Raw genomic sequence first — 10,667 nt, forward strand, 5'->3', positions numbered from 1 at the left:
TTAATTTCTTACAAATGCGCGTATTTCATTTTTTGTGTAGGATATCTTTGGAAGAAACTTACTAAATAAGTAGTGCAAAACAAAATGATACTTACGAATTATTTAGAGCTATCGAGATAATCGAGCTTAAAGTTGGCCAATTGATTTTCGCACTAAATCGGAGCTGTGACATTTGGCGTAAGCTTCCATAAAAAAAACTGTAAAACTACCCTTATTCAATTGCTTTTACATGTAGCAAATGCTCTAAAATCTCACTTGATTTTTTAAAATTGAACAAATATTGAGCTCAAAATGTATCGTCATTTCGAGGGCCCATAAATGGAGATAATATTTTTGAGCGACCACAACTTCTTCAGTTTTAAGCATTCTGTAGCTTATAAGGGCTCAAGATAGAGGAGACGCCCCGCTTTAAATTGCGATTCGTACTTAGGTTCGTAAGTATCATTTTGTTATGCGTGGTCTCACGTTTGGTGTTATTCGACCAGGTTGTGGAAGGGTATCACCGAAGGGACGCGTACGCCACCCTCTGAGAACTCGTGGCTCGGTGTTCACAGACGTTATCAAAGAACGCATACGTGGGTGATATTGGGGTCGCTGGCAGGAGCGGATCTTCAGGATAAATTATTGCAATGTACTACAGAAATGTGTCCGATTTCGCGAAATTCTCAAGCCTCGGACGAATACGGGGTAGGGGAACCCAAAAAAGAATCAGATGATGCTCCATCGAACAGAGGGAGCACGAAAACCGCAAAGTTCGTGTTCTTTTCGACTAAGTACGAGAGCAACGAGCAGTTTTGGATTTTTCCACCCCGGTATTCATCCGAAGATCCTCTCGGAAATAAGTGAGAGCCACGTGCTCGTTCTTAGCGCACTTGATTGGTAGATATTGACATAATCTTTGAAGACACTGAAAAATTACGAGCTGCATTCCAATTCGCGCTGTGGCCCACGTCTAGCACTGCTCCAGACACGGGGTTACATGGTGTGGAACACACAGGGGTACGGAGTACCCGGAAAGCTAACAAACTCTCAGTACAAAGGTTGGAGAGTTAACATACTCTCAGTACATAAGTTGGAGAGTTAACAAGGTCTCTCAGTACGTTGGCTGAAAGCCACACGTTATGTTTTGCTAGATAGTTATACAGATACATTTACCCCTAGGCGACTTGGCCGCAATAATAGTAAATAAATCACTTCTGGTTTTGAAGCATAAAAGTTAAGATATTAACTTTGAGCCCTGGTCTTGGGCTGTAAGTGTCCTTTGGATAAGGAACTTAATATTAGTGACTCTTTGAGTCGAACGTCTTCCTCTGACGCTAAAGCTACGGCAGCCCCGCTGCACTTGGTAGCACTTGTAGTCGATCCCGCTCCTGAGTCGGTTGACTATATCCTCTGCGAGGATGGAACACCCCGTGTTCGCGAATTGGCCCTGGCGCAGCAGGACGCGCTTACTAAGCTTATGTCCTTGCTTAGCTCGGAGGGCGTGGCTCAGCTTGCATCGCAAGGCCCAGAGGCGGTCACCGCCAGACTGGAAACGTTCTCCCGCTACGAGAACGCGCTCTTGGAGCACGGTAAGAGAAAATGAGCGCCGCAACGGCGGCGGCGTCGATGACGCGTGAAGAGTATATGAGACTGAAACCGCTCATGGTGAGCGTAAAAACCTTCGAGGGGAAGGATGGAGAGAATCTCCTTCTCTAGACCCGTGAGGTCGAGATGGCCATGGGATCGGCCCTGCTCCAGTCTGAGCATCAGCGCGTGGTGCTGGCTATCTCCGGGCTTGGATGTCGCGCTCGCGAATGGGCACTAACGTGCGGCACGTCTGTTGATGCTGAATTTCCCACTTGGGATCGGCTGAAACAACAGCTTTCGCGCGTATTCGCGCTGCCTAATCAGGCGTACCGTATCCGGTCGAAGCTCCTTGCTACCCGCCAGGGTAAGAAGGATTTATTGGACTATGTCCAAGAGCTGAGAACGCTTATCACCGGAATGGCGGCGGACCCTCTTCCGAAACTGGTCAGCGTGACCGTGTTCATGGAGGGACTTCGTGTGAGCGCAGCTCGAACGGAAGTATTCCGTGTACACCCTAACGCTTTCGAAGAGGCGGTGAATGTGGCATTAAATGCCGAGCACAACTTCAGGTCGGCTCGACCTGGTTGGAGCGCTAGTAGCGCAAGCGATCCAGAGCCGATGAGCCTCAGCTATGCTGAAGATGAAGAAGCGGAGCTTCTTGGTGCGAAGCAGCGCGCCGGCATCCGCCGATGCTTTGTGTGCAATAGCACTAAGCACTTGAGGGCATATTGCCCTCTGCGCAAGAAGCGCGTGGCTCCGGCGAGCCAAACCTCCGGGGCATCGCTGGGAAACGGCGATTCCCAGTAGGCGCGGGGCGGCCTACTGGGAAGAACTGAGTTCTGTTGCGCCTCGAGGAGGTAGAGGGCAACGGGGCTCATCCCCGAAGAGAACTGAGCTCTCTTACGAAAAGAGTGTGTGCAAGCCGGGCTTGCTTGTCGTTCAAGCGAACGTGAAGGGCTTTGCAAAGCCATGGAGAGTCTTGATTGACTCGGGAGCCTCGGGCAACTACGCCCGTCGCTCCACCCTGGAAGGGAGTCAGCTGTATGCTGAGGCACTGGAAGTGCCAACGAGAGATACGATCTCTGTCCGTCTCGCGACGGGGACACTGGTAACTGGTGCGAAGGTCTCTGTCGACCTTGGAGTGAAGCTCGAGAACTTCGATAGCGTGGAACACTGTTTGGTCTTAGACCTGGATGCGAGGTATGTACCATTCTTGGTATGGCATGGCTGGAACGCCGTGAGCCATGGATCGACTGGAAGTCGAAAACGCTGGGTGCGTCGCACCCTGCTTCTAGTGGAGCTTTGGTGAGTCATGAACCCACCTCTGCTAGGAAGCAGAAGCGCTTTTGGCGCGAGCACGAGGCCGAGGCGGCCGTAGTGCTGGACATTGGTATGTCCGAAATTGCTAGCAACGAGATTGCTGTTTGCCCTGAGGGCGTACGTGGTGCGGCGCGTTATCCGCTGAGCGGTGCAGGTCACGTCAATGACCAACTGCTGGGTCCTGGTGAGGACGAGCGCGGAGGGGCGCGTAATCCACTGAGTGGTACGAATCTGGTCGATGACCTACCTGTGGTGTGGGGATTTCCAGATTCGACCATACGCCGACCTACTTTAGGTCAAGAATCGGCTCGGTGTGATAACCCAGAGCTTAGGAGCCAAGGATCACGGTAAGTACTCGTCGATCTGTCCGGATATGCTATCCGGACAGCCGCTGAGCTCAACAGACGCCGGAACTCAGCTGAAGGGTCGGTAGAGATCTGAAACGACTACATTTCATTAGATATTTGTATGAGAAGCATAGGATTAAATAGGGGGAGCCGAAAGGGCTCCCAGAAGATAACAGAGCAGAATTTTCCTAGTCCAAGACACGTGTACACTTTTCCGGTAAGTCCCTGCATAGGGCTGGATTATGCCTGCCGTCAATACTCGAGAGGCATAGCTTGTAGGGTATTGACTGGTAGCGCCAAGAGATTAGGTCGGTCCGGGTAGGACAAAGTCTCGCTACGCGCGAAAGAAAGTCCCGCATACTCAGCGGGCCGGTACGTCGGATAGCCCGGGTGCCGTAACACTTCTAGCTGAGCTGCCTCTGCGCTCGGTGACCTGTAAAAGCGCTCGCGCGCCGTCGTCCATCCTTTGGTGGAGGGCACAGGGTTGTGAACGAGCTCAGCCGAACCAAACTCGGCGGAGCCTCGGAAGTGATCTGACTTGGTTAGTCGGAACCGGGTGGAAGCGAGCCACTCGTCTGTCCCGGAAGGGCCGGACCGCGAGGGGACCACCCTCTGCGCAGGCCATACAAACCGCCGACCTAACTCGGCGATTCGTTGTGGTTTGTGTAAGGAATCCACATCTGACGATATTTGTGTGTTCTACTACACCACAACTGGTGCCGCGACCCGGGAACAGGAGTGTGTGCTTGTTTTTATAGGTGCCAGCTAACCAAGTTAAGAGGAAGAGAAGAGAAAGAGAAGAGTGAAGATGGTCAAGGGATCAGCAACTCCGAGCGACGGAAGCCCAGCGACGGCTGGAGGATCGCCTCTCGCGGGGTCGGACCCGGCGGATCAACGACTCATCGCCATGACGATGGAGGTGGGACGAACCGTCCAGTTCGACGAGGATGGCCAAGACCAGGAGGGCGAGAACGGAGATGCAAGTGAAGGAGAGTATGAATAGAAGGCCGAGACCGCTGAGCTCGGAGAAACGAAGACTACCGCCGAGCTACTTGGCGAGGTGGAAGAGTTGACGCTGCAGGTGGGACGCATGGGAGCCCCACGTCCTGTCGAGCGCAACTTATCCGCCGAGCTCGACGAAGGTGCGGACGATGAAGAAGATGAAGAAGAACATGGCGTTGCTCAAGGGGACCGTCCGCCCCTTATTCCGAAAGCGACGAGGAACGCCGATACGCCGAGCGCCAATAAAGTGTTGGCTCGACTCGGCGAGGAGATGAGAACGAGATCGGAATGGATGATGATGTTCGCGCCTGTAGCGATGGCGCAGGCGAAGTGGCCGATGTTGGGTCCCGAGTTAACTCAGCCGGTGCGTGCAGCCAACATCAACCAGTTGGTGGAAGAAACTGTGTTGCTGTTGAAGGCGATGGGCTATCGGTGCAACAGCCGACCGAACAGCCTCATCCTGTCCGACTGGAGTCTGACCCCGTGGCGGAGCCGAACTCTGGCAATGGAAGAAGAAGCTGAGAGTGGCGTTTGGATTGGAGAAAGCCCCTGGTGGAACGAAGAAGGTGTACAGCCGAGTAGCCGAGTTCAAACCACTCGGCGAGGACCCGAGCAAGATTCCTTTGCCTAAGACCCCGGAGACGAAGAGACGTGAAGTGTTCCGCGCTACGCAAGGAACTCCGTACTTCGAAGACTCTCACATGCTGACTCCACTGAAGCTAAACCCGACTCAGCGAGCGCCGAGTCGTGGGCAGCGAAATGTAGGTCGTTACCGTGAATTGTATGACGCTGCAGATGAGGCTGAGGCTTACGAGGAGGATGAAGAAGACGACGACGCCTTCAACGTGAGAGGTAACCGTGAAGAAACCGTGAAGGACTACATCCGAAACTTGAGCTTTGACGCGACTGAAGAGGACTCGACGCAGTACCTCGAAGTCCGAACCCGCGCCTCGCTCGACAAAATCGCCGAGTTCGAAGGAAAGCGCTACCGCTCTGACGCGTCGCTCCAGTGGCTCAAGCGTTTCATCTACGAGATGAAGAGCACCAGGATGCCTCAAAGTGCATGGTGCGAGCCTTTCTCGCTATGCTTGGGACGCCCGGCGAAGAGTTGGTACAGGCAGCTGCCGAAGAAGACTCAGCGACGTTGGAAACTACTCAGCGAGGCGTTCCTGGATTATTATTGCTCACAGTTCGACCAATCCGCCCGCACTCGTTACTACTCGGCGAGACGTAGAGTCAACGAACCGATCTGCGACTTCCTGATCCGACTCAACGGGTATGCTTGGACGGCCAAGATCCAGTACGAGAAGGGTGGCGCCGACGCAGCTGACCATGTCGAACACTTCTTGCTGCATTGTGGTGATGACGATGTGATGGATTTGATGTACCCCTTGCAGTTGGAAGACATCAGTAAGGTGGAACAGATAATCAATCGTCGGATCCTCGGCGAGAAGCGCAAGAAGCAACGCGACCGACTCGTGATCGCACGTGACAAGCGGAAGGATCAGAGCCGCCGAGATGAGAAGCGAAGTCGCAAGGAAGAAAACCGCGACCGCCGAGTCACTGTCGTTGACGCTAACTCCGACGGAGAGGAACTCATCGATCAGAACCCGCCGAGTCCGTACAACTCCGAAGACGAATGGGATGATGAGGACCAGTCCGGAGGACACGACTCAGCGGAAGACGAAGACAACATTGACGCCGGCGTTTTCAATGATAAAGGAAATACACCGGACCGCCGAGAGAACTCGGCGGGAGACCAGAATGGCTCGAACCGAAGCTGGGGAAACTCAGCGAACCGACCTCCGCGACCGTACAACCAACGAGAATAGTCGAACCGTGGAGATGGATCACGCGACAACACCCAACGAGGACCTTGTGCAGCTTGTGGAAGAATGGGGCACTCGGCTCACTACTGTCGACGACGCTGCAAATTCTGCAGACAAGTCCATGAAGGCGGCCGGTGCGAGCTGTTTCGTCAATATGAGAAGCTGGCTGCGTTCGTGAAGAACTCTGTCGACAAGTCGCAAGTGCCAGAAGACCTGCAAAACCTTTACGCGCCGAGTGATTTAAACTCGGCGGCCCGCCAACACTGACTGGGTTGGAATATTCCGGGCTGCCACAGTCAGCTGAACCTGCAGTTGAGGCAAACTTATTGTTTGCCTTCGTAGGCGAAGCAGGACGGCCCGAGGGAAGAAGCGGGGATGGCAATTGGATGTGTGAAATCGACGGAATTGAACGTGAGCTCGGTGAGTTAGATGATAACAACCGAGCGATTGCAAGTGTAACTCGGCAGTCAGACCAAGCTGTGCATCGTACCAGGATAATGAAGCTGCCTGCGGGAGAACGGCTGGGATGGTGGTCAGCACAGACGTTTGATCGTCGAGTTAGAATGAGAGCCCTCGTATTGGGTGCAGTGAACGACCGAAGGACCAAGATATTATTGGATACCGGAGCAAATGTCTCGGCGATTAGTGAATACTTCGCAAGGAAACTGCGTCTCAAGAGAGTGGCCAGCAGAGATAAGCGAATTGACATACAAGGAATAAGTAAAGACAGGATGGTGACAACGTCAAGAGCAGTGGTGAAGGTGACACTCGGCTGGGAAGTGGCATACGAGTTTGAAGTATGGATAATGCCTCATCATGCCGGAGTCGATTTGATTCTCGGCACCGACTTCATGATCCCAGCTGGAATCCGTCTGGATCTGTACAACTCGGCGGTAAAGCTACCCGATGAGATGGTGATCCCACTCATCCGATCAAGTAATGCACCGACCAAGACCGAGTTCGGACCAAATGTCCCATGTGGGCCACCAGACGGGTTGACGATCGAAAGTCGAATGACCGCTGAGTTCAAATTGCCCAGGCGACAACCCAGTGAGTCGACGCATGACTTGTGGGTGCGACGTACGAAGGGTTGGATTCCAACGGTTGTTTTTAATCGCCGAGGAAGACCAACCCATGTCCTGATTACGAACGTACGACAGACGTCAGTCTGGTGCCCACCTCACTTTTATGTGATAAAATGGCAGCCACACGGAGTACTGGCCAATGAGGGATATGTCCGCGTGAACTCGGCGAAGTACCGTGACTGGCAGATATTGGCCTTTGAGTCGGCGATGGATAAAGATTTGCTGCAGAAAGAACAACGACTGTACGACGACTGGTTGTCACACCAGCCGCCAGCTGTGGAAAGACGAAAATACCCAACTCCGACGGCGGTGGAAAGACGACCTCCTCCAGTGGAAAGTGGACCAGAATTAACATGCGCCGAACGCTGGAGAAGGATCGAAGCCGACGCTGAAGCCGGCGACTACGAGAAGCGTCGCGGTAACGCAGACGTCATATCGACTTCAGGAGTGACAAGGGGTGACCCGGCTATAAACTCAGCGTTCAAGCTGGAAGACGTCCGAGCGGACCGTACGTCGGTGCTACACGATGGCCAAGATGTCTCCTATCAGCTGTCCAAGTTTGAAGACGATGGCGCCATTTCTGACGTCAACACGAACTCAGCGATTGAAGGAACAAGTGAAGTAAGGGCCACGGAAGACGTGTCGGCGACTGAAGACTCAGCTATAACGGAAGGAGACCTTGAAGAACGCTCGGAACACGCCCTATGTGACGCTCAACCCGTTGCTGACAACCGAGCCAAGTTTGGAATAATTAGACCAAGTTCTGCAGCCGCGGTGAACTCAGCGATGGGTACACCGGAAGCCTGCATTACCCAGTCGGCGGCGGTGGACTCGGCGTCAGGAGATCTAAACACTGAGAGCGCCTCGGACGTGGGCACAGCATGCGGTGAGGATGCCAGCTATTCCGAAGACGCGTTTGCATGCACAGAAGTTAGTTCTGCCGTCACAACCAACTCAGCGATTGATCACTCCGACGCGACCAAGGACTATGATAATCGGGAGGTATTAATGCCTGAAGGAATAAAGCCGAACGACGACCCAGCTACGACGGACTCAGCGTTGGAGACTATGGAAACTACGACCTGTCCGAAAGCGGTTAGACAATATGACGATGATACCATCTACCTCGGAGCCAAGTTTGAGAACGCAGGAGTCAGATCGACCATCGCAGTGAACTCAGCGAATACGGACCCTGACACAGCCGACAACTATAAATTACTAGAGGTATTACTGGTGGAAGGTACTATAGCTGAGATCGGAGTGACGAACTCAGCGGCGACGGTGTTCGACCCCGGCGGAATTGACTACGATTTAGGACATTTGAAGGTGAAACGAGTACGTGAGCGAGATGTAGACTTCGCCCAGTTGCTCCAGGCGTCGATAACCCCGTTTATCGGACTCGACGATTCCTTGAAGCACCTGGCACCTCCCTCCAAGAACTCGGCGACAGTTTGAATGGACCCAGCGCTGCTATATGCCCGAATACCAGCTGACTTTGCAGGATGCGTGCTGTCATTTGATGGCTCAGCGAAAACAGCTAAATACGGTGGGTATGGCAGTTGTTCGTGGATACTGTGGCGCCTTCCGAATTGGGACATTGAGATCGCTGCGAGTGCGTACCTGTCGTCCACCACAGTCAACATCGCCGAGTACACCAGCATGAACAATGGAGTCTTGGCGGCGATTGACCGAGGGATAACTGATCTGATTATCGTGGGTGACTCCCGGCTTGCAATCCAGCAATCCATGGGGGTGATAGCATGCAAGAAGGAAACGTTGCAAGTGGAACTAGCTCGGCACAAGGATCTCACGAAACAGCTCAACTCGGTCCGGTATCGACACATAGCGCGACACTATAACTCAGCGGCTGATTCTCTCGCTACAGAAGCACTGGAAGCTAAAGCTGGACGAGTAATTCTTGGGACGGATAGGAAAGCAGAGCTGAGAATGATTAACCGCGTAGCCGAAGAACTGTACGCCACAGACAACCCAGCGGAAACACCGATTGTCACGGCAGTCACTCGTAGCCGAGTACGCCGAGTTCACTTTGAGGACGAGCTGGATGAAGACAAGGCTAGAGCAAGAGGAGGAAGTCAGGATCATGAAGCCATGTCTACCAATCCTGGAGAATCCGCGTTTGAAAGCAGTGGAGATGAATTCGAACAAGTCAGCAGGGCGTCGACTCGGCGGATTAACCACACGACCCCGAATGTCGAAACAGGGTCGCAGATGGAGTCAGCCCAGACAGCTCAGAATGCCAACGACATTGATCCAGTGACGGTACAGACTGAGCGGAGACGACGAATCGCGAAGGCACAAGATGAAGAACTCAGGTGGGCCGATCTGAAGGCGTACCTGAGAGGTGAATTGGAGGACCTTACACACCGTCGAGCTCAGAATGCCGGCAAAGTCGCAGAAGTCTTTGTACTCAGCGAAGACGGCCTGTTATACCGCCGAGATGAAGCCCGCCGACTAGGCGAACTCGGCGAACCGAACCTCTCATTGAGATTGGTGATTCCGTCAACCATGGTCGACGAAATACTTCATAACTGCCACAACTCGATCGAAGGAGGGCATCAAGGCATCGTCAGAACGTATCACCGAGTCAAAGCCGACTACTACTGGATTGGTCTTTACGCCGATGTGGTGAAACATGTTAGGGCCTGCGAGGACTGCAATACTAGTAAGAGCAAGCCACAGTTGAGAGGTTATTCGCCGGGAAATGTGGTGTCAGACCATCCATTCCAAGTCGTGTCAATAGATTTCGTGATTCCCCTTCCTCGAACTCAGCGGGGCAATACTGCACTGCTGCTGTTCCAGGACCACTTCACGGGGTTCGTTATCGCTAAGGCTATGAATGACACCGGAGCACTCGAAGTGGCCAAGGTATTTGAGGAATGCGTCTTCAGGCAGTTCGGGGCTCCGTCTCTGATACGGCACGACCGAGATCCAAGGTTTATGAGTGAAGTGTTCCAAAAGTTCTCCGAGATGATGCAGTCGAGATCAAGAGCTACGCTGAGTTACCGACCACAAGCTAACGGTCAACAAGAGAGGTCAGTCAAGACAATGGTTCAGACTATACGGGTCTATGTAGAAGACCCACTTCAAGCCGACTGGGATGACATCGCCGAGAAGATGGTACACGCTATCAACAACTCAAGAGATTCGACTCGGCGAGAAACCCCTTTCTATCTGGTGCATGGTTGGGACGCCAAGTCTACACTCAAGGCTATGACGAGTTCAATACGACGTGGACAGGGACGCCCAGTCAACTCGGCGGACGCAGTCGAGTGGCGCCGAGAAGCGAACAGACAACGAGAAGTGGCACTTCGATTAGCAGCTGAGTTCCAAGTGCGAGAGAAAGCACGACGAGCTCGAGAGCACAACGAAGCGTTGAGCAAGAAGGAGAAACGATCCATTCCCAACACAGCAGATGACGAAGATGAAGTTGCAGAACCAGGAGATGAATCCACCAAATCCTAGTTCAAAGAAGGAGATCAAGTCTGGTTGTTTAT

This window comes from Phytophthora infestans, genomic scaffold (genome assembly GCF_000142945.1).
Source record: "Phytophthora infestans T30-4 supercont1.2 genomic scaffold, whole genome shotgun sequence".
Taxonomy (NCBI): domain Eukaryota; phylum Oomycota; class Peronosporomycetes; order Peronosporales; family Peronosporaceae; genus Phytophthora; species Phytophthora infestans.